General features: G+C 38.8%; 1 protein-coding gene across 6 annotated transcripts in view; it reads left to right on the top strand.

The window, feature by feature from the left end:
* EPS8 (EGFR pathway substrate 8, signaling adaptor) overlaps window positions 1-23,811 on the top strand; it is a 143,552-nt gene that overhangs the window by 30,053 nt on the left and 89,688 nt on the right. For all 6 annotated transcript variants that reach the window (XM_071551386.1, XM_071551380.1, XM_071551385.1 and 3 more), the window contains exon 2: window positions 6,456-6,595. The gene's annotated coding sequence lies outside the window, so the exon portion shown is untranslated. The remainder of the gene's footprint in view (window positions 1-6,455; window positions 6,596-23,811) is intronic.

Below are 23,811 nucleotides of genomic sequence, written 5' to 3' on the forward strand. Positions count from 1 at the left end.
AATGCAAAGGGTGAACAGGGATATCATGGTTGTTTTTGTCACAAGGTCATATCTGAAAGCTGGTATTTAGAATGTTCTTCAAGTCACATCAAACCTAAGTCTGGGAGTCAAGGGCTCAACATTGCTGCTCTGAGCACCCTTCGGAGTGACTAGTAAGAAACCTTCCTCTTCCAGAGCCCCCCTGGTCCTTTTCAAAACCCAAATTATTTTTCTTAGTGCTTTTTCTGATACCACATGTGATGCTTCCCACACATCTTTTAAGCTACATCAGTCCTTGTCAAAGGTCTGAGGAGTTGTAGTTTTTAGAGCATTCACAATCTAACAATGCCCTTTCGTGGGAGTAGGTGCTGAATTTATGCTGGAGCTGTGAACATCCATGTTTCTGTTCCCCACTGTGATACGCTCTATGCTCATCCTTTTAAAGCCTGTAATGGTATTTGAAGACAGTAATCTAATCTTCCTGAATAATATGCTGCTCTGAGTTTTGTTTCCTTACCTTTCCTTACTGAGTTTTGTTTCCTTACCCTTTATGCGCATGTGTCTAAAGGGACAGATTTTGTAGCACTAACAAGAAATCCCATCTATATGTTGACTTCATAAAGGCAGAAACTTAACCTCTGGAGTTTTTTTATTAATAATCTGTCTTCAATTTAAAAAAAAAAGAATAGTTTTAGAAAATCTACCAAGATATGCCTCTGTAAGGGTTTATATATGAATGTATTTGACATTGTAACTTTTATGTGCTCAAGTTAAAAAGTGAATCCAAGTTGCATATATGAAAAACCATAAAATCTGAGACTAATACAATTTTCTCCCTATTTCAAAATAAAAATCATACTGATTGGCTTTATTGTCAACCCTGTAAGAAATTGAAGCTGGGAAAAAGGCAGAAGAAGGAAATAGTGACAAGTAAGCAGCCACTGAAATCTAAGTTAGCTGTCAGTAAACTAAGTAAGGCAATAATGTACAGAACCAAGGAAAGTAGAAACATCCGAAGTGTGGTGGTAATAATAACAACATCTATAGTAATTTTGAGCTCCTGTGGCAATGAAGACAGACAACTTTTATACATCTGACTCAGATTTACAAAACTTTGCATCACATTTTGCAATTCTGTTGTCTTTCTATCAGATTTCTGTTTGTTTGGTTTTTTGTTTGTAACATTCCCAGTTTCAGGTGGTATTTTATTGGTCTCTTTAGGATAACTATTCTCCAGTGAGATTGTAGTGCCGCATTTGAAAATTATGTTTTTGAATATAATATTTTAAGTGTTTGACTATGAGTTGTGTGGCAGCTTCCATTTCTTTTGGAAATCTGACACAATGATGCAGCATATTAGCCCATTAGACTGACAAGAGAGTGGTATTTGTGTAGCAAGTATGATCAATATGCCTGTGGTACATATTGGTTCTGGAAGCCGTTTTACAAAATGAGGATTTTGTTAGTGAAGAAACTATGACAAATGTACATGTGAACAGAACTGTTGAAGAGTTGGGCATTGTAATAACGCCAAGGTCATGGGTTCAATCCCCTGTGTGGGCCATTGACTTAAGAGTTGGACTTGACGATACTTGTGGGTCCCTTCCAACTCAGAATAGTCTGTGATTCTGTGATTAATGTGTTTTTTGGAGTGCTCAGTGTCCTACTCTAGGGTAGAGGGTGTATATTACATTTTTTAGTTTTAAATTCATTACTAGTTCTAAACCGGGATTACAAAACATCACACTAAAGGGTATCTTGTTTCTTTTGACCTTACCAATAATACTCTTCTCTTTGTCTTGCGAAGAAGCTTATCCCTGTGAACTTACCCATCAGGAGTAAGACCAAAGGAAGTAAAAGGTGAAACAAAGTTAAGAACAAAATATGTGAAATAAATTGATATGTGATGATTTCAAGTTCTTTTTTCCGTGCTGTGTTACCATCTCAACGTACTGCATCTCTTTTCTCCACAACCTCAAACCCTGCTGCTGGTGTGCATCAAAAGACTAGCATTAAAAAAAGAAAAAGAAGACAAAAAGCAAAAAAAGTTAGTTTCAGCTGCTTAGAATGCTATGGGAAAAGTGGTTTTAGAAAAATAGTCAAACCCCTCCCACCCCCCTTCCAAACTATCATTACTAATTTCACAGAGCAGACGTGGTTCTAGATCTGTTCAGGTGACCAGTTCCACTCACTTTGAAGGGTGTGACTGTACTTTTTCAAGACAAGGCTATGCCAAATTAATTGATTTTTTCCCTTATTATTAAATAGGTTTGGCTAGGCTACATTTACTTGGATTAAATACAAGCAAAAAGAAAGTTCACATTGGTTCAGGAAGTTTGTTTTGTGGTTCTTTGGAAAAGAACATTCTGTCCTCTCTTTGCAAAACTAATAACAGTCTTTTGGCACAGACGCTGTTCTTTGTTGATACCTTACTTTAAATTATCTCTCACTTATTTTGCAAGATTAAGTATCACAGTTCCTATTTCCTGGCTAAATTCTGCCTTGTATAACTGTGCTTTCACTTTTTAAGTCACATCTGCAGACGTAGTTGGACAGTACAATTAGATCTTCTAAATGGTTTTTTTCCAGATCTGTTGATGAAAGATACAGAGTAATAGAAATGGTGATTTTGAGTTGTGGGATAGTAAGTATTGTTTATAAAACAGAACTTCTTTAGAAGTGATTATATCTCACTGTAGAAATGAGCATGTAAATATGGGCTGTGTGATTATTGGTGTTAAGGAAGAAGAGCTGTAGAGGCACAGAGTAACAGTAAAACATCCAGAACTGTGAGAGATTTTTATTTATTGTGTAGCTGAGGAATTGTGAGTGAGTTTTGTAGAGAAACATCTTTTTCCCTTTTAACTTTAAAGTACATTATTAAGCTACTCTGTTACTAAAGGAGTGCTGAGTACAATGCATTAGTGTGCTTATGTAGGCATTTCTCACATGGGAGAATCTGGCACGAACTCCTGGAACTGGGAATGACAGCAGGGAAGGAAACGCACTGTGCAAACTTAATCAAACAAGGAGCAATCTTTAGTGCCCTCTTTTGATAATATATTCAGTGGAACCAGCTAGGGAGGATCTTAAATGATGTTAGGAGGTTATTGGACTGATTCTTCGAGTGACTGTAACTTCTACTGTCTTGGGCTTTTACTAGAAGGGAAATGAAAAATATTTTGTACCTTGTAAGAGGCAGTTCTTCTTGTAGTAAGTAATATTTGCAGAGTGATAAAAGCAAAACAAATCTCTCCTGCAACAGCTTTGAAGTGAGCTGAAGGTTTCCACACACATTTGGATGTAAATTTTGAGAGAGATATCTTTTATTATAAAAAGAAAACACAATGAAACCCCCCAACCTTTTGAACTTTCTATTTCCATACATTCAAATCCAAAGACTGAAGTATTTCAAATGTCATATCTGTCTTATCTTTCCAGCAAAGCCTTTTCCTATAATTAAAAGGGCATCAGTTTTTCTAATTGTTGCCAAATCCAATCCAAGCTGCCCACACAGTCATTTCACCTTTCCATCCCCCTCCCATCATTGTCTGATATTTTGTTTGCACAGTCATTATTCATTAACTGTGTTCATGTCCAGGGCTGGAAATAGTAGAATCAGATTAGCAAGGAGGAGCTCAGAGACTGACCAGTGAAATCTTTTTTTTTCTTTTTCTGTTTTACATTGCCTTTCAGATGAGAATCCCCAAACATGTCACAAATTTCAGAGATAAGGAGCTTGGAAACAATGAGTAGGCTAATGTTTGGTAGTTTCTTTTCTTAGACTTCTTTAGTCTTTCATTCTACTGAGAAAAATTCATTTCTACTAAGAAGCTACTGAGGTCAGAAGTTACTGCTGAAAAAAGAAAGAGGTCTAGTCTGTCCTCTCTTTTTTCCTTTTCTATTTTTTTTTTTTTTTTCTTGCAGAATCACATAGAATCACTAGTTAGGCTTAGAATGGACCTCTGGAGATCATCTAGTTCAACCCATCTGCTAAAGCAGGTGATGCAGGAACACATACAGGTGCATTTGGAATGTCTCCAGAGACAACTTGACCTCCCTCGCAGCCTGTTCTGGTGCTCTGCCACCCTTAGTGTAAAGAAGTAATTCCTCATATGGAGGTAGAACTTTCTGTGTTTTAGTTTATGGCCATTGCTCCTTGTCCTGTTGCTGGGCACCACTGAAAAGCACCTGGCACTATCCTCTGGACACTTGCTTTTGAGATATTTTTATATATTAATGAGGTCCCCTCTCAGTCCTCTCTAGTCTAAGTAGGTTGAGATCATAAGAGAGATGCTTCAGACCCCTCATCATCTTTGTGGCCTCTACCTGACCTCCTCTAGTAGTGCCTTATCTTTCTTGAACAGTGGAGAGTTGAACACAATGTTCATTCCAGATGTGGCCTTGCCTGGGTGGAATAGAGGGGCAGGATCACCTCCCTCAGCCTGATGGCCACACTCTTCCTGATGCACCCCAGGATGTTGTTGGCCCTCCTGGCTGCCAGGGCAAACAGCCAGCTCATGGTCAACTTGTCACCCACCATGACTCCCAGGTTGTTCTTAATGGAGCTACTCTCTAGTAGGTCAGTCCCCAGCTGGTGCTGGCATTTGTATTTATTACTCCTCAGGTGCAGTATCCTGTACGTGCCTTTGTACATAGATATAGATTTATCGATATATATATAGGCATGTGTGCAGCTAAACATATGCCCTGTCTCAGAGCTTTATAGATGACCATGTTCTATTTAGAAGTAACTATTGAGCATGCCCTTTTTTCGTCTGGCATATCTTCAGGTGGCTGAATCTGCCCCCCGCTCTTTTGAGACATGCACACATAAAGATCTCACTGTGATTGCTCCCAAAGGCTCTTTGATCTGTTGTATTTTCAGCCTTTGGCTTTGGTTCCTCTTAAATCAAAGTCAATCCTCTTGCTCTGACCCAGGGTATTGACAGGCATTGGGTGTACTACTAACCATACCTGGCTCTTAGTGCTCCTCAGCACTTGCAGTGTGGTTCATTAAGAAGACTGACACCTTTTATCCATGTTCTGGAAGGGAGAAAGTGGACATGGAGGCGTAGAGGTCCTTGCCTGAGGTCAGTGAGCTGGGAAAGGCTAAGGGTCATGGCTAGGAAATGAGTGTGGGCGGAAGGCAGCCTGTGCTGCCTTAAGGTGTTATGCCCATGTCTTGCCCTTTCTTCAAAGAGGGCTTCTTGGTCAGAAAACCATTAATTGTCTGTCTCCCTTTCAAATACTAAAATGTTGAATTTTTGACAGAAATATGTCATCAACAGATAAACCACCACTATAATCTGGTCATATTAGTAAGCAACTTGATATGGTTTAGTACATCAACTAGTTTTATACACTACTTCCTTCTTATATTAATACACAACTACTGGATCAATTCAAATTGACTGAACTGACATATTGTCTTTTGCCCTATTACCGAATTGACTTTGTTATTGCTTCTTCCTAGTTCTGTTGCTATATCAAATTGATCTGTATTTTCTAATTATTTTTAATTGGATTTATTGTAAAATGGAGGATATCGCTATGGGGCTGGCCCTATAAGGACAACAGAATGAAACCTCTTGTTGAAGTCACAGAATTGGGATAAGGTCAAAATCAAAACGATATCCTAAAGAGGGTAACTCATAAGAACATTTCACCATAAACTGGATGGGTTTGCTAAAATTTGAAGGACTGGCCAGTGCCTGAAGTGGTGCAGCTATGAAGCTGGAAGTGACTTGTATTACTAGTTTAGAACAAAGAGTTAGATACGATTGAAGAAATTAAATAAAAAAGGACAAATTCTTGAGCATCAGATTCAAAATTGTGGGATGGCAGAATTTGAAGGGAAAATTGGAGAATACCATGACTGTCATCTTAACAAAAAAAAACCAAACACAAAACTCCACGAAAAAGACCCTCCAAAAAACCTAACCTACCTAAGCTCAAAAATTAAAATATTTGCTGTCTCCTTTCTCTGCCTCTCATTTTGGTGTTCACCTTATTCATCTTTTCCTCCCCTGAGTGCCCCATGGGCTCAAGCCCTACTGGCTTGGGAGTTTTTTGAGCTGTCCCCAGTTTCTTCCAATATGTCTCTTATTCCTTTTGGGTTTGCAGACTTCTCTGCTGAGCCTGTCATTTCAATGGCTTTGTAAACTCCTCACCCCACCCTTGAAGAGGCATCCGGCCTCAAACTGTGTGAAGCAGGTTTTAAGGTGGAAGCTGTCCAGTTATCCTGACTATGAGGTTCCTGTTAACTGTACAGAGGAGTTCTTTTTGATATTACTGGTATTTAAAAAGTTCAGTAGTGGATAGTAGTGGATGAACTCTAATCAGAACTATACTTCTCCCTGTCATGCAGTAAAGGAAATCACATTTTAAGAAGGCAGGGATTAGCAAGTGTAACTCATTGCATAATGTGTAGTGGAATTGCAAAGCTGAACCTGTTTCTTTTTCTGTTTTTTCAGTGATTTGACCTGTTGAGCAGCTGCCTTTGAGCAGCATCTGGAGAGATGCCAGCTGCTTGAGGTGAACCAAGCAGTGGCAGGGACAGCACCTACCTGGTCTGAAGTTTCAATCCCCGTGGCATTTGCACAAGTGGTCACTGGTGAGTTGTACATATGCGCATCTTCTCTCTCTCTCTCTGTCTCTTAAACAACTGATATCTTGTTGCAAAAACTGTAAGTTTCCTGATGCAAAGACTCGCCTGCCTTGCTTGTCTTTCCCAGAGAGTGACTGATGAGCTTAGGGAAAATAAGAGTGATCTGAGTTACCAGCTAATCTTAGGAAATACTTCCTATTTTTTTGTATGGACGGATTATTTTCTCCTTTCTTCCACTCAATGAGTAACATCCTAGTGAGACCAAACTTCAAATCTGCAGCATTTGTGTGTTATACTAGATGGTATTACTGTGCCTTTTTAATTAGAGGAGATTTTATACTCCCATCCTTAGGGCTTCATAGCCTCATAATGCAAGCTGTGAGGTTCTGATAACAGAGGTAGTGACTGGCTGCTGTCAGCATGAGGGTGAATAAAAATGTGTGTGTATACATGCTGGTTTGCTCCCTCTCCAGCTGAACAGAAAATGAAACTACTCAAAGCCTTTTATGTAAGTGCATGGATTTTGGTTTTTGTTTCTTTTTTTTTTTCCTATCTAAATCTCTGGATGGCTGTACACAGACAAACTTCATCCCCAGCTTCCTTTGGAAAATACTTGTATAGAAAAGAGCGTGCTTGTTTTGACCTCTGGAGCATGATCCCGTTTCTAGTTCAATACTAGACATACCCTCTCTGCAGAAGATAATAGCTAGCAATTTTTTTTGAGGGGAAGGTGATTTCTGTGATTTTCCTTGATAAAACAATGTCAATCTGCTTCTTCCAGCTGCTGAAATGCTGTGATTCTTTGACAGAATGTGTGGAGTACTACCATACACCTTGTAACACCCTGCTTTATTTAAGACTCTCTCATGCTGGGCTGACTGCTCTCTTCCTGGAAGTGTGGCACCAAGAAATTATTGATGAGATGCAGCCTGGTCTACAAAGCGCATGTTTGCTTTTAAAAACAACATGTGCCTGTAGCTCTAGCTAATAATTTAAATATCTCTGTGGAATTTGGGGGAAGTAGTCCCTCTGTACATGGATAGGTTTCCATTTTAGCATCAGCATAGTACAGCTCCGCATCAGGTGCTGTACTGTCCTATGGAATGCCAGGGTTGATGATTGGTGCTTTAAGCAGAACCACTTGAAGATGTCTTCTGGAGACAATAGAAGGAGCCCCCTGTAAGGATGGGCGCAGAAAGGGTAATACACATGTGGGGCTTGTCTGACTCTTTCAGGTTCTTACCATGTTGTTAAGAATGCTCGTTGGAATGTTTGGACAAAAACCTGAAGGGCAGTGTTGTATTACAACTTAGTCTGGCCTGAAAAGTTATGAGGGTAATTCTGGCTTTATGCTGGAAGAGGCAAAGGCAGAACAAGGAACTAAAGTGCAGTATTTGAAGGTCCAGTAGCCTATTAAGCCAGGCTAAAACAAGTGGACTTTAATTAATGGGAAGTTTGGAAAAACAAAGTTGGTGCTGTTGTCACATAGCCACTGTATTTTTGGAATCTGGAAGATACCTGTCCTTAAGTTCCTTTCCTTTTTATTGCTGCTGCTCTTCCTGCTTCAATTCAAGTGTAACAGCTGCTATCTTGGGAACCACTGGTAGTATATTCAGCTCCTTTCTGCTGGTGGAGAACTCTGAACCCCAGGACTTAAATAATATAACAACTTTAGTGCTACTGGCAGCAGCTTTGGAGGAGAAAGGTTTTTAAATTGTTGCAATTGATTTCCACGGTGCCTAGAAATAGAGAAAGCAAGGTGGTAATTGAAGTAATGTTTTTTATTTAAAACTGTTATCACTTGTGTAGGTGCAGTTTTTTCTGGCTACATCGTTATTAGGAATTAGAGACCACAGATTTTTCCAGAGTCCTAATAGTTACAATGGAAGCATGTCTTTGTATTGGTCAGGGAGGACACAAATTTAAGACAAGTTGCTGTCTGTTGTATCTCAAGTCCCAGTCTGACTCAGAATGCCAACATGGGTGAGAACACAAAAACCTTTGCTTCCCTGTAAGCTGGGTGGGAAACCATCTCCATGTGGAGAGGTTTACTCCAAAACCCAAGATCATCAGGAAGGTACATTGAAAATTCACTGCACAAATAAAGGTTGAGTCAGCCAATGCCTACTTATCAGGTTGGGTAGTGATTATGCCATGACATAAATCACCTTGTGCTAGGGGTACATCCAAGTTGATGGGTTTGCCTGTGGCTGCACTTAAGAAAAGTGTATGAGCTTAAATGCAGGTTTGGGTTGGTTTTTTTTTCTTTGTGAGAGCACTCTAGAGCATAGAGCTTCAAGTGCAAAGTACATGGAGAGTGTCTTGTTCTTGGGGTTATATAGCACTTTGCTTGCAATCCCACTCTATTGCTTTTTGCTATCTGCAAATACAGTGTGATCTTTTGAAACTGCAGTTTGGATATCCATCTGTAACATGAATTTTCTCACACTTTAAAAAAAATTATCCTTTCTTTGCATTTCTATTCCATCTTAATTATAGTGTTAGAGCAGTATTATAATAGAATCATAGAATATTTTACATTGAGGGAATCTTTAAATTCCATCTAATCCAGCCCCCCAGCAATGGGCAGAGACATCTTTGACTAGATCAGGTTGTTCCGAGCCCAGTTCAACCTGGCCTTGAATGGTTCCAGGGCTGGGCTATCCATCACCTCTCTGGGCAACCTGTTCACTACTCTCATTGTAAAAACTTTCTTCTATTTATTTCAAACTTCTTTTAATTTAAAACCATTATCCCTTGTCCTGTTGCTGTGGGCCTGCTGTAAGGTTTGTCCTCATCATTTCTGTATGCTCCATCCAAGCACCAAATCACCAAAGCAATTGGCTAATACAAATATTGCAGAATCAGGTGAATGAACCTGTTTCCTCACATAGTTGTTGCTGGGATGCTGAAATGCACTGACAGAAATTGTAAACCATCAGAACTCCACAAAAGATTAGTGACTAGTTATCAATGATTGTTTTGAAACTTGAGGAAAATGTAACTTTAAGCAACTGATATAAATCAAATCACTCTTTTCTTAGTATACATTTTGGTTAGGTCCATGAATCTTGATAAGTATTTCTGGTTCTTTCACTACAGCAAAATTTAACCTGTTTCTTAACAGGAGGAAATGAGCGATGGTGAGATTTTGTTATCTGCTCCAATCACCTGTGTTTTTGATTTAAAAATCAAAATTTCTAGGAACCATTGAATTTTTTAAATCCTATATTTTTAAACAAATGGTTACCTTATCTTTTAAATCCTGATACCTGGCTGCCTAGCTGGGGGATGTGCTTTAGGAGAAACAGAGAGATCTGGATGTTTTGTGTATTGTCAGTGCATGTGGTGTGGCTGCTGGTGCCCATGTGCCCGGCTCTGCAGGCAAAAGATCAGTGTCACAAATGAGAGCTACGCTGCTCGCCGGGTGTTGACAGCTTGTCATTACAGACTGTTTTTTTATTCCTGGCTTGTACTTGTAAAGATTCAAAAATGATTGTAATCTCTCTCCTCAACTGACTTGGGAAGCGCTGGGGTTTGCTCTTTCCAGATTTGGGAAAAGCTTTTAATTTGTGCTGAGTTTACAATTATTTTACTGTCTCAGCTGGATTTTCATAACATATCCAAAATCATTAATCTCCTGTGGAGTGAAAGAGGATGTTAAGAAAAGTGATGAGGGAAGAGGAAGGATGAAATGGTAGTTAAATAGGTTGGGGATTTCTTGGTTTTAGGTGGGGTGTTTATTTTATGGTATCTATTCCTGGTACGTCAGGGAGCACGTGGGAAGGTGGGGTGATGTTGGGTACATGTAGCAGTGTGTGGCACTTGCTCAGCTATGTGGCAAGAAGGAATTGTATATCAGCTGGTTTTTCTCTCCCCTTTTAAGTGGGGCTGTAGAATTTTTTTGTTTAATGCGTAAGCGTGGCCGTTCTCTGCTGGGCTGCTGGAAGTTAAAACAGTAAATGAAATCTGATGACATAAAAATAAACCCAAACAAACAAGTCTGCTGTAGGGTGCAGGGGGATAGCACCTCTCATCCTCTGCCATCAGAGGAACAGGGCTCTTTGACTTGGCCTCCACCTTTGTTTGGAGGTTGCTGTGGTGATGAATAACCTTCGCAGAGGGTGTGTGAGTGAGAGTGTGCTCTTGTATCCAACAGTGCTGCTGAGCACACGGCTTCTCACTCCCCCATCGGAGCGTGTATCCTGGCAGTGGTCAGTCACTCCCCAAAATTAAGTTAAATAAAACCCCTCTTGTCTTAGAGCTAGTTATTGACATGGTATATATCTACTGGTCACTTCCCCACATTGTTTTCATACCAGGTGGCAGGAGACTGGGTGGTGTCAAAACAAAAGTTTTTTTCCATTACATGGAAGGGGAGTTGCAGGGTAGCTGATAGGCCTTATTTGTGCAAGCTTATGACATGTGAGCTTTGTCTCATTATCTGGATTTAAGGAAGGATAGTAGGTAGACAAATAGACTGGCAAAGATACTCTTTAGAAGGAAAGAGAAAAATATTATTGTCTAAGAGGGCTTTCTTTTTTCTTTCCTTACCATTGCAAAGGTTACATTTTTTATAATGACAAAAATTTTTTTCTTTTTACTCTCAAATTATTAGTAGATATTGCAACAAATTATTATTAAATTTGCTGCAGCTCAAAACAAGTATGTTTTTCATACTAAGATGCAAAAGTCTGGTCTTACAACTGCATATTCATACAAAAGTGACTATGAAAACTAGAATTCTACATGAGCATTACATGCTTTCTTCATGAAGTCACAGATGTACAAGTATACTTTGATGGTACAGGTATCTGAAGATTTTATAAATATCACTTCTAGATAAAGAATTGCCTTTGAGAAGATCTTGTAAACTTAATTTGTTTTTCCCCACCTCAGAAAACCCTAGCAAGGGTTGGCAAGAATGTATTATCACCTGAGGCAGCTCATGGGGAATTTTCTTCCTTGCATATTCCCCTCATTCCAAACATCTGTGAAGGTGCCCTATACATAGCTTGTAGGAAGTGCTCTGTGAAAAATTGAGTCACTCAGAGGTGATCCAGTGGCCATGACGAACAGTGAATTCTAATTCATAATTCCTGAAATTAAAAAAAACAAACAGAAAAACTCAAAAAAACCCAAGAAAAAGATAAAGGTCTGAATTACCTAGCTCTGTGTCAACTCCCCATCTTTTCTTATGCTTTCATAACGGATGGTTTCATTTGTGAGGCTTGTTCTTGACTGAAGCCATACTGAAAGACCAAAGAGGCAGATGAAAACTTTTTTAAAAGCAGTAACACTCTTTGCAATATTCAAAATGAAGGAAGCAAAGGTAGATCCATGGCTCTCCATTCTGTGGCTGGTGGGTCTTCTTGTTGAATTAGAACACTTGGGGAATTAGCATCCTCTCCCTCCAGCAGCTGTTTGAGGCTTGTCATGTTCTAGTTTTCCCTGGCACAATTTAAACATGCTGTCAGCTCCCTTTAGTGGCTTGTTCAGTTAAAATCACCTTCAGTAAGAAGTATTTAATTACATCTTCTAATGCCTTATTTAGGCTGCCCTCCTGGATTTTTGAGACTCTGGAGAATGTTGCCAATAGAGTGGAGCCAGCATTTACAGGAATAAATTAATGGCAGTCCCATAGCTGGGCTTTTTACATCTGACTCATTCTCCAAGGCTGACATCGTACCTCCCATACTTCTTCAAATTCATTTGTTCCGTTTCAACTCAGTCTTTTGAAATATTTTGTGATGAATGAGTTTGCTGTACAAGCCAGTGATCAGCACCAGCTGTTCATAGTCATGCATTAAATTGAATCCATTTGTCAGTGGACTCCTTAAAGGGTGAGTTTCACATTGTCAGGGGACCTGATTATACCAGAGCAGTATCTGGGTGCTGTTTGCCAAAAGAAAAGAACAAATCTAAACAAAATGTACTTGAATGGGTTCTGGGATACCCCTGAAGCATCATCTGCAGAGCTGTGATTTAGGCTGCTGAGATGAGAGTGAAATGGTTCCACACAGCACTTCTGCACTGACATGCAGATTAGTGTTCAGATGTAGGCTGAAAATAGGAGATGACCTGCAGTAAGCTTTATAGAAATCATATGTGGTGCTTGCTGTTTGTTTTTTAATCCTGACCCTTTAATGAATCTCATCACCAGCTCTTTACAAATTTGTATTGTTGCATTGTATGTCAGAGGATGAGCTGAAGAGAAGTCATGTAGTCATGTTTTATTCAAATTAGCAAAAGGAGACAACACAGCTTTTTTTTTTTTCCCCAGTATGCAAGCATCATTTTTTTTTTTCATCTACAAGTGGAGGAGGGTGAAATGTATCTCCCGAGGCTGTTTTATGAACTGCATTTAAGGCACCATTTGAAAGCAGCAAATGGTTGTTTCCTGACTGCATTAATTGTTCTTGTAATTTTAAGTGAAAGCTTCAGTCCATAATGTTCTCTGTAAATTACATACTGGATATGGAAAACAGCTGGTTCATGGCCTGCAGTCTGTTGGTCTTATCCAGAGGTAACTTCTCTTGTTTTCCTTCTCCCAGTTTGTTCCTTACCAAGACTTATGTGGTGAGGACTGGACTTGTGCTAGGATACATGTATAGCTTTATGGAAGAGCATTCCCTACAGCACAAGCTTATTCACCCAAGTATGTAATTTTCATTGCATCATTTCACTTTAGGAAAGAAAAATTTTCTTAGAGGAGCAGAGCAGTGGTACAACGTCTTTGGCCACTGCAAAACTCTTGCTTTTGTAATAGCAGAGTCGTATTTTATTTCTGTCGTGGTCTCCAGTCACAGATACGACTGATTGCTGGTGATCAGATAAATGTGATTTTACATTGCTGGTGGCAGTAGGAGATGTGATGCAGAAGTTGATCCATTTCCCTGTTATAAGCTTCTCTGTCTCACTTCTGCCATGGCAGTCTGCAAGCATTGCTGCTCAACAGTGCAGCTTGCATTGCTGCTGCATTCCTAGTGCAGGGCTGAGCCAGCACTTTAATTAACACTTAATTCAATGCTGGCAGAAGCAGAGAGTGAGTAAAAAAAAAAAAAAAGTAATACACCAAAATGGAACACCCACACTGGCTTTATGAGCTTGTATTTCATGTCAGTGGCAGCTAGTATGGTGTCTTTGAAGCATCTGTTGTCCTGTGGTAAGAGAAGGACCTCTTTAACTTTTCTTTAACATGTAGAAAGCAGCACTGGAGCCTGTTATTGTGGTGTACCTGGTAAATACAGATGATTATATTTTTTAGCGGAAGCTCATTAACATGTTCCACATGGAGAGGGTGAGAATCGCAGTTTGGGTGAAGAGATTGATTGATGTTGGCTTGTATTAAGAAAATATGCTTGACAGAAGGAGTCAATACATGCTCTTTTTTTTTTTTTTTCCTGTAGAGTGCATTGTTTTTCCTGCATGTATTTAATCAGGAAAATTAGTGAGGAAATGCCATTTCTTAGCAGCTCACAGTGTCTTGTTATCTTCCCTTAAAATACTTAATAGTGTTAAAACATAGTTATTAAGGTCTGACACTCATTTGAACACACACTTGGGACTTTGTATTATCAACATGCAGTATCTGTAAATTAACTGTGGAGTGTTCAGTCCTTCACCATTTAACCCAACAAGCAGTAAAAGCTGTGCACCAGTGAGTGTGTGAAAAGCTGTGTTCTGTGAACCCATATATTAGTATGTTGCTCCTCCCTCAGAGTGCTCTGACCTCTGTAAACTGCTGGATTCTGATTTCAGCTTTTCAAACTTAACCTGATGGGCCTGAAAGGAAGGATTTGTCAGGAGAGGCAAGAGGAAAGATCTTTTTCTTCTCACATAGAGAAATGGAGGTGGACATGGAGAGCCTGCTGAAAGGGACAGAATGTCCACATCAGGAAGAGCCACATGGTGTGTCATCTCCATGAAAAAGCTTAGAGGTGTGTCTGGAGGCAGCATCAGCCCACTCAGCTCCCACATCTCTCCCCAAGATCACAGAGTTGCAGAATAGTTGGGGTTGGAAGGGACCTCTGGAGATTATCCAGTCCAACCCCCCAGCTAAACCAGTCACCTAGAGCAGGTTGCACAGGTTCACATTCCGGTGGGTGTTGAATATCTCCCGAGGAGACTCCACAGCCTCCCTGGGCAGCCTGTTCCAATGCTCTGTCACCCTCACAGTAAAGAAGTTTCTTCTCATATTCAGATGGAACGTCCCATGTTTCAGTTCAGTATGAACAGGCAGGGTGTGCTGAGCCCACCACTGCAAAGGTATTTGGAGAGGCAGTATTGATATCTGAGAGGATTATGAATTATATTCTTGATACCTTGTCTATGCTGTACTGGTCATTACGGACGAAATTATTAATGTTTAAAACAAAGTTCTTTTTCTTCGGCTTTTACTACTACTTGTAAAAAATTAGCTTTTTGGCACCATGGTATGCTATAAGCAGAAAAACTGATTGGTTTTGGGGGATCTTTGTATCTTTACTTTCTCACTTGAAACTAAATGAATAATATTTTTGATGAATATCAGTGACTGAATACGGATTTACATCACTGAGATAAATTCATAGCATGAGTGGTATAATTAGTACTGTGTAAAATTTTAGTTTTTTTCTGATTTTATTATATTTGTAGTAGCAAGTGACATGCTAGTATCAGATTTAATTTTTATCAAGTGTGCACGTGCTGGTATTGGTTAAACCATGACAGCACAGATACTTTATTCTTGGAAATGCAGAGCTGGGAGTGGATTAAGGAGCAGACAGCACTGACAGAAGAGCTTTGAAATCTGTAACTTGCTGCAATTCTTAGTGAAGGTCTGAAACTGTAATCGTTGAACCAATAAGGATGTGTTAGACAGCAAAACATTTTGAAATTGCTAGCAACCTGATTTTCATGTAGTACATTTTAGTAGATAGTCCTATGCCAGTATTATTAAATGTCCTCTGTTTCTATTGTAGCTATTATAGCAGAAGCTAAAATACTCTTTGATGTCATTTGAGGATGGAAATTCCTTCCACTTTATTTATTTATATATTTAGAAATTAGATATGAAAGCTCTATTGATGTATAGAAGATGTAAAATTAATAAATTTTTTGCTATAATATATTGTTGCCAACATCTTTACTGCAGGATTTTTTCTTGATGCAGCCTAGGTTACAAATGGAAGAGTTTACTTTTTTGGAAATTCCTTTCGGTAAGTGAGGTGAAATGCAGCCTGCTGTAAGCCATGCAGAATTTCTTACTCTTGCTTCTTGCTCCTTACTCTCTTATCTACTACATCTGGAATGACTTGTGTAGAGGGAAAAGTAAAAGTCTACTCGGTGCTATTTGGTTACAGTCTGTATTCCCTAAAAGCACTGTGTAGTAATATACTGTGTAACCAAATAGCATCTGTTGTGTAGTAGCAATGAGCTGAAGGTTACATTTGTTTCCAGATTAATTACCAGATTTATTTACCTAGAGACAATTTACTTTCATCTCTTCCTTAGTCAAACACTGCTGTGATAAAGTTGTACCATGTGAAATTTCACTGGGTCTTATGAAATTTGCTTTTGGCAAAAAAGGAAAACTACAGTGACGTGATGGCTCTGAGTGAGTAGAAAACCCACTGTGGATTGACACTTCACTGAAACCTCGACCACCAGCTGAATACTGAGCTATAGCTGTTGGTGCTTATGTGCATTTTAAGGTGACACAAACTTATGTGCATTTCTTCTAAACTTACCATCTGCTTCTATTTGTGGGCAGCACATCTTGAGTAAGCAAGTAGGTGCATTAGGAATTATCTCATGTTTTCTCTCAGGGAGAGGAGTGCACACTTGTAGTCATTGATGTGTCGCTTGCTGTTGGTCTCCTCTTTGCAATTGTTCACTCAAATGCATGTACTAGTTAGTGAGAGAGGGCTGAATCATAATATGTCATTTCAAAGAATAGCCACTTTCCTACTGGTGTAATTTACATTTCACTCCTCAGCTGTTGCAGTTAGGTCAAGGCAAACCTGCAATTTTTTGTTACAGGCTGCTCTGTTTGAAGCTGGGTATATGACAAGGCATCAGTTTAGTATGAAGCTCCTAATATCATAGATTGATAGAATGGTTTGGGTTGAAAGAGGCCTCAAATGTCATCTAGTTCCCATCCATGCCATGGGCAGGAACACCTTCCATTACACCAGGTTGTTCGAAACACCATCCAGTATGGTTTTGAATACATCCTTCCAACTTCATCCCTGTCTGTTGTCCTTTCTTGCAGCATAATCAAGAGGCCTTGCAACATACCGTAGCTCTTGCACAGGTTGTGCAACACATGCTCTGTGTAACTCAGGGCTGCACATGTGTTTTGTCTTTTGTGCCTAAATAGCATTTTGGGTAAAGAGGATGCTGCTGTGCTACTCTCTTGGTAGACTTAATTGCTTATAAATAGGGATCTGATTCAACTGACAGCTTACACAGTATTGATATGTTCCTGTGAATCTGTTTTGAGTAGTGGAGAGCTCTCCAGACAGCTTCAGGAACCCAGGAACTTTGGCACCTGCCTGTTTAGTGGAAGGTGCAGCTGGTTTCCTGTAACAGAGGTGAAGTGCAGAAAAATACACTCCATAGCAAAGAAGGAAATGCAAATTCCCTCTGTGAAAAGCAAGACTAAAGTTCAGGATACTGGCAAGATGCACCTGTACAATTTTATAACATTCAACTGCAAGCTCCAGTTCAAAGTTTGTTTTGAAAGAGGAAGGGTATAATTCTTAGTTTGGTTTTCACGCTGATCGCTCTTCAGGATGAGGAACGGATTTTATCTGTCTAAAATTTGTAGTGAAGATCACAAAGATCACCTGCTTTATGTTGTCGTCCGCCACAGAGCATTGCCTGCTAACAAATGTGTATCAAACATGAGTCATAATGGTTGTGTATTGCAAAGATGGGCCCATTTTTTACTTGTTTCCTATTGTTTTTCTCATTTAAATAAACCTCTTGGCTTTTCCTTGTTGTATAAATGAATTATTATTATAGTTCTTACAAGTCTTTCCTGTGTGTTTTAAAAAAACAGCAGAGTTTTTCTTCTGTTAAATTGTTTTTCATGCTTCTTACTCTTGTTTGGAGAAGAGGAGGTCCAAAGAAGTTCAGACCAGAGATCTTTCTATGTCTTTGTTACTGTTACTTGACTTCTTAAAAAACCCCCACAAACCCTTTCTACCATATGACCATTTATAAAAGCAGTGTCTCACTTATATGTTTTCAGTTATACATGCTTTTAAAATTCATTATCAATATGAAAAATGCAACTAGTCAAGCAGCTTCAAGCCACAGCCCCCCTTCCCTACTCTCTTCCCCCAGTTAGTTCCTGCTTTCTGTGCTTCTGACACACACGTGTACATGGAGCACTGAGAATTGTTTTCTCCACTCTTTTCTCACTGGGCTTATTTCCATCTTTACTGGCAAAGAAACTCTTAGTATTGAAACAGACAAACTCTTCAGGTGCTGTTTATAATTTATTTTAGAGATTAAGTTTGCACCCACAGATTGTAAGTGGGATGAGTTCCTGAAATCTTTTGCTGTTTTGACATTCCAGCTTTGGTTTGAGCAGCTGCCGTCTGCTCTCGGCTTTTCCTCAAAGTTATGCAGCTGAGCTTACTTCCCATATGTTTTCAACCAGCTCTTTAATCTCCTGCCTTGGTACCTGAGTCCTGGGTGACCTGGCAAAGCAAAGCTTTGAAGGGTGTGTGCCCTGCGTGACTTTCTGTTGCATCTAGAATACATGGAACCTGTTACTTTGTGTTCTGAATTGTACTGTGCTCAGGTGTTGGGTGTTATGTTTGCTGTTGAAATAACAGAGCATGACCGTGTGCCATTGGTAGAAAATGTGAGGTGAACTTTGTGGTGTATGTGGGAAGCCGTAGGGATGGTATTGAATTAAACACTGCTCCTGTAGATCTCTGTAGATTCAATCCCCTTTGACAAGTTTGGTAGGTTTTTCAATGCAGATTAGAGAACATAACCCTCCAAGTAGCATTCATGTTGCTAGGAATTCTCGCTGTTCTCTGTTCTGCTTTGTAAATTTAGATTTTTTTTTTCTTTCAAGTTATGTTCTTTAAATATTACAATAAGTAGTCAAGTATACCTTTAAAAAGTCCTTATCATTTGTGGTGTGACAGCACAATAAAATGGACCTTGGTACTAGGAGCTTTGAAAAGAATGCAGTAAATGACTGGATGTTTACCTTGTAAAACTGCCTTCTGTGCTTTGCAATATTCACTGACTTAGTGCTTTGTTGATAGTACATTTATGATGCCTTCAGATAAACTACCCTGAGTAGTTATACTTGGATTCTCTTCTTTCCTCTTACAATGGTATTCAGTGTTGTAAAATGCTAATGCAATGGATAGGTGTTGCACAGAAACAAGGTAACCATTTACTTCATGAAGAAAAGGTTTCTTGGTTAACGCCCTTGGAAAACTCAACGAGGAATGTCATACAATACTTCACTCATAAAGAAGAATGACACCTCTTTGCTGATATGCAAAGTTATTTGTCATTTAGGGAAGAGGTAAAGCAGCATCTCCAGTGTAAGTAATGCCTGTATCTTAAAACTTTTTTTGAGTTGAAGGTTTGAAAGAATGTGTTATTAACTATGAAAGAATGTGATGTTTGCTGTTTGAGTATTTTAAGGATTTCAATTGTCATTTGTTGAAGTAGGTAGCAGGGTGTACAACACTGATAAATCTTAGTCTGTCCTTTGAGCATTTAAAGCTTATCACCACTGAAGGGTCTCATAAAAGATCTTTGTTAAGAATTTAAAGCACTGATATCACTTACACTTTGTACAACTTCAGAATCTGATTGAGATGATAAAACTGTGATTATCACAACAGTTCTGGGCTTCATTCGAAATTACTTTCTGGACACACTTCTGTTTTATAATAGAGTCCAGCTCAGGTTGATTTTAGCTGTGAGAACACAATTTCCTTTATGAGTGTTAGGATTTTGACCCAGAAGTTATGAAGGGTGTTGATTCTAACTACTTTCAGCATATATTTAAGGTTTAGGGTCAATGTGTACATTTGCAAGCACATCCTGCAGTAGAAGATTTAAATTTTCAAGTTTGATCATAAAGGAAAAAACTTGTCTGGAATCTGATCTGGATTTTTTTTCTCTGGTGGATTATATATAAAAATCAAACTGAAATTGGTTTCAAATAGTGAAGAATCACTTGTTTTGCGTACTGGTCTAAAATAAAATTATGTTCCTATACTAAATTTCACTCTAACCATTGAGAGAGGATGTGATGAGAGCAGGCAAGACTGTTCTTAGTTTTAGAGACTGGGGAAAAGGAGTCATTGGGATATGAATCAGTGAGAGTCTGCAGTGAATCTAATTAAGGGGAAGAATGAGAGTCACCTCTCTTGAGAAATTATTTTCTTTATGGAAGAAGGAAATCTGTTTTAGGGATGATGTGGGCAAGTGGCTCTGGGACATCTCTGAGGTGGCAATGAGTAGTAGGGTTGCCTCTGGTCTAGGAGGAGCCATGAAATGATGCCTATTCTTCTGTTGAGCTGTGCCCACAGCGTGTTTGGCACTTGCTGTGGCTGCAGGAGCAGGTTCTGCTTCAGCTCAAAGCAAATCAAGTATCAGTGGAACCTCTGTAGGAACATGGAGGACTTTTTTTTTCCAAGGGTATTTCTTTAGTCTAACAGATTATTCAACTATTTTCCTGTTGACTTATTGCAGTCACTGTTTTCAATTGCAGCCTTGAAGTAGGGCTTGTCTGTCAGTAGATACTGAGGACAGCTGTGAATTCAGGGTGAGGTAAGAGGAGCTCTGCAGAGGTGATGTGGAGCCATGGCCCAACTGGGTCTGGGGAAGGAGAGAAATAAGACAATACACCCTTTGGAAAGGAGCACACTGTGGGTTTGGATGAGCATGGGGCTGGGTCAAGCCCTCTTGCTGGTGCAGTGCCTGTGGGTCCCTGCAGTGTCTCCCTGTGCACAGCTGTCCTTTCCCTCTCAACAATGTAAATCTGTGTTGAATTCAGCTGAACTGAAGCCACTCTCCTGTAACCACTTCTAGAAAGTGGATTCTTGACTATAATTTTTTCCCCACTTGGCTTAAGAATTTCTATACATTTTCAGTACAAATTTTATAATAAATTTTATAATTTGTCTAAAAATTGACATGTTAGCTCGATGTCCAAAGAATGCTGCCATTTAGACTTTTCTTTCTTTCTATAGTTCTATGTGTTCAATTCCATATCTACAGGCAATCAGGGATTACTAAAGATGTCACGCTCAGGAGAGGAAGAAACTCCACCTCTCCTATCAGAATATTTATAGCTGCCACATTACTTATGGTTATGCCTGTGCTATGTTAGTTATTACAACTTTATCATATTTATATGCCATTTACTAGTCAAATGCTAATAAAACAAACCCAGAAAATTAAAGTATGGTAAAATATCCCATTTTATTTTTTAAAATATTTGATATTGATATTTTTGTAAATACAGAAAATACTTTAAATTGTATTTTAACAAGTAGTTATGAAGAAATATGCCTTCTATTGGATCCTAAATGACTAAAAATTACCTACTTTAATTTTATTCATTATCTCTGTTATTAGAACCTATATTTAACGTGGTTATTCTTTGATCTTTTCAAACCATATTCATTCTTATTAAGAAAGCTAATGTTTTTACAGTAAGCTTTCTTTTTTTTTTCTTTCTTTCTCAACTGTAAATGGTTTGAAGTAAATGGATTAAAGTGCTTATCAGTGCATTATTGAGAAATATGAAAGGCCTGAGTCCAAAGTAACTTATGACACCTTGTTCATCCTGTATCTTGATGTATTCCAGTAACAAAAACTCTTTCCAGAATGTCTGGAACACTTTATACTCTGATCTTGTGAATGGTAGAGACAATACTATGGTTGGTCCACCTGTCTGTAATTGTACTATCTTTACCTCAGTTCTTTTCGTAATGAGACTTGAAAATCCTGGTGGTTTTGTTTTTGTTTTGATTTTGAAAGTTCTCTTTTTGAACTGAACCTGGAGGACTGTTTTATATAATATATCCTTTACTGTTTGAAGGGAACAGGGGTGTTAATTTGATGAAGTTATCCACCATTGCTTTTTTGTCACACAACTAAATTAGCCAAGAGGACAGCAAAAAAAGAGTGCCACAGGATGGTAGAAAATCATATGAGTTTTCAGCAACGCTGGTTTAGTTTTGGGTCAGTAGATGAATGTTTGGGCAGTCCAGAGATCAGGGTATTGAGTCCCTTTGTGTTCTGTGGTTATTGTCTCAAGGGAGTGACTCACAGATGTAAATGTCAGGCCACACCTATATTGTCAGGCTTTGGTCCTGCTGGGGAGCAAGAGAGGAGTTGTGTCAGAGTGCCAGGCTGTTTGATCGAAAAAGAGGGCTGTAGGGAGTGGAAAGGAGGGATGCTCCCAAGTTACCTGCTCTCCTTTTACCTGGAGGGAAGGTGGCAAGCAGGGCAGGAACTTCCCACTATCTGGAATCAGCCTGTGGGAAATTAGTGGAGCCACAGTGAACTAACAGCAGTATCACTCCACTGTTTTGGCATTAGCTCTTTTAATTGCACTACGTTTTTTATTTTTTATTTTTTTCTTTCTCCTCAAGAACAAGGTCTTGCCTTTTGACCAGCTTTGCTTCTCAGTTCATTTGCTAGAAGCAGTAGTTTCTTCCTGTGGATGTCGATGTCCTCCTTTTATTCGTGTTTGACCTTCAGAATTAGTCATCTAATTAAGGAGTTGGTTGATCCACATAGCCTGTCTTTGACTAAATTGCTAAGAAGTAATTTTTTGAATATTAATGGTGGTAAATACGGACCCCTTGAAGTCCTAGTGCTTACAGAAGAAGCTGCAGGGTTTTTCTGCTCCTGTGTTCAACCAGCCCCAGAAAAGAGCACTGTGATTCAGCGTAAGTGGCTTTTTGCTCAAACTCCTTACACTCAAACCCTCGTTCAAGCTACACTTGAAAGCCTCCCTTCCCATCTTTGTTTCTCAGTGACTTTGTCATGATTTATGGTATGTTTTAGTATTGATGTAACATTTCAAAGATATTACTGTAGAATGACATCTTCTGAAGGTCCTGTATTGGCATTTGGAAAATATTGTTGAAGTTTGAAGTCTGAGTTAAAAACCCAATGGTACTGAAGTTTGAGGTCTTAGTAGTAGTGAAGTTGATAGTAGTAGGAAATGTTTTAAAGATACAAATTCTACTTTCTACTTCAGGTAAAATCTTACTGCAGATTATTATAACCTAAATATTTTTCTTAAAGATTTCTTCTAATATTTTATTTTACAATATTTATGTTAAATAGTTTAGAGAATTAATATTTTGCCATCTCAGTAAAACTATTAAATTGTGGACAACTCTACTTGGTGTTCTTGAGAGGGTTTTTAGACTTTTTCCATGTATTTTTAAAATGCCCTGAATCTCTAAGTGCTGTGTGCTGTGCATACTGAGTCATGTTAAAGGATTCCCAGGTGCAGCTTCCCCTGCATCTCAGTGCCTTTTAACATGAATTCAAGATACTAGTTGTGCATAGGCTACAGTAGCTTGATGAGCAGTGATGACTACTTCAGATGCAGCACTGATGGCTGTCCTACTTTTGGGTTTATTGTCCCTCAGTTTCATTCTCCATAGCACACAGCCCTCTCTCCTCTTTTCCTGAAAAAGACAGTATCAACGCCTCTATATTTTAAAAATACTGTATATTTACTTTAGTGCAAAGGGGGAATACTACATACAGTTCATCAGACTTTGTACAGCAGTGTTTGTAATTATTTTGCTTTAGAAAGAGGACTTTAATTTATTTTCATTTGTGTATTTATTCATTGTGAGCTGTTAAAGTGCTTGCCGAGTTTCCAAAGACAAGTTCTGAACATGAGCTAAGTGGATGTTTTCAAGTAGCTGAATAGTATTTGGAGACCTAAACACGTGGGAGAACAATACTCTTTCCTCTTTCTTTTTTTTCTTTCCTTCTGAAAGCTTATATTTTTCCTTCTTTTTGTTCTTTGAGCCCTAGGATTTACAGTGATGTTTGGCATTAAAGAATGCTTGTATCAAACTCATCCAGTTTTAATTCCTTTCAATACATAATTAAAGAGAGCAAAGCAGAAAATGCTAGATTTAACAGTTTCATCTCTCTCTATTTTTGTTTTTCAGTCACAAAACAGAGAAAGACAGACTTGGGATAATAGC

Source organism: Pithys albifrons, chromosome 3 (assembly GCF_047495875.1).
Source record: "Pithys albifrons albifrons isolate INPA30051 chromosome 3, PitAlb_v1, whole genome shotgun sequence".
In the NCBI taxonomy this organism is placed as follows: Eukaryota; Metazoa; Chordata; class Aves; order Passeriformes; family Thamnophilidae; genus Pithys; species Pithys albifrons.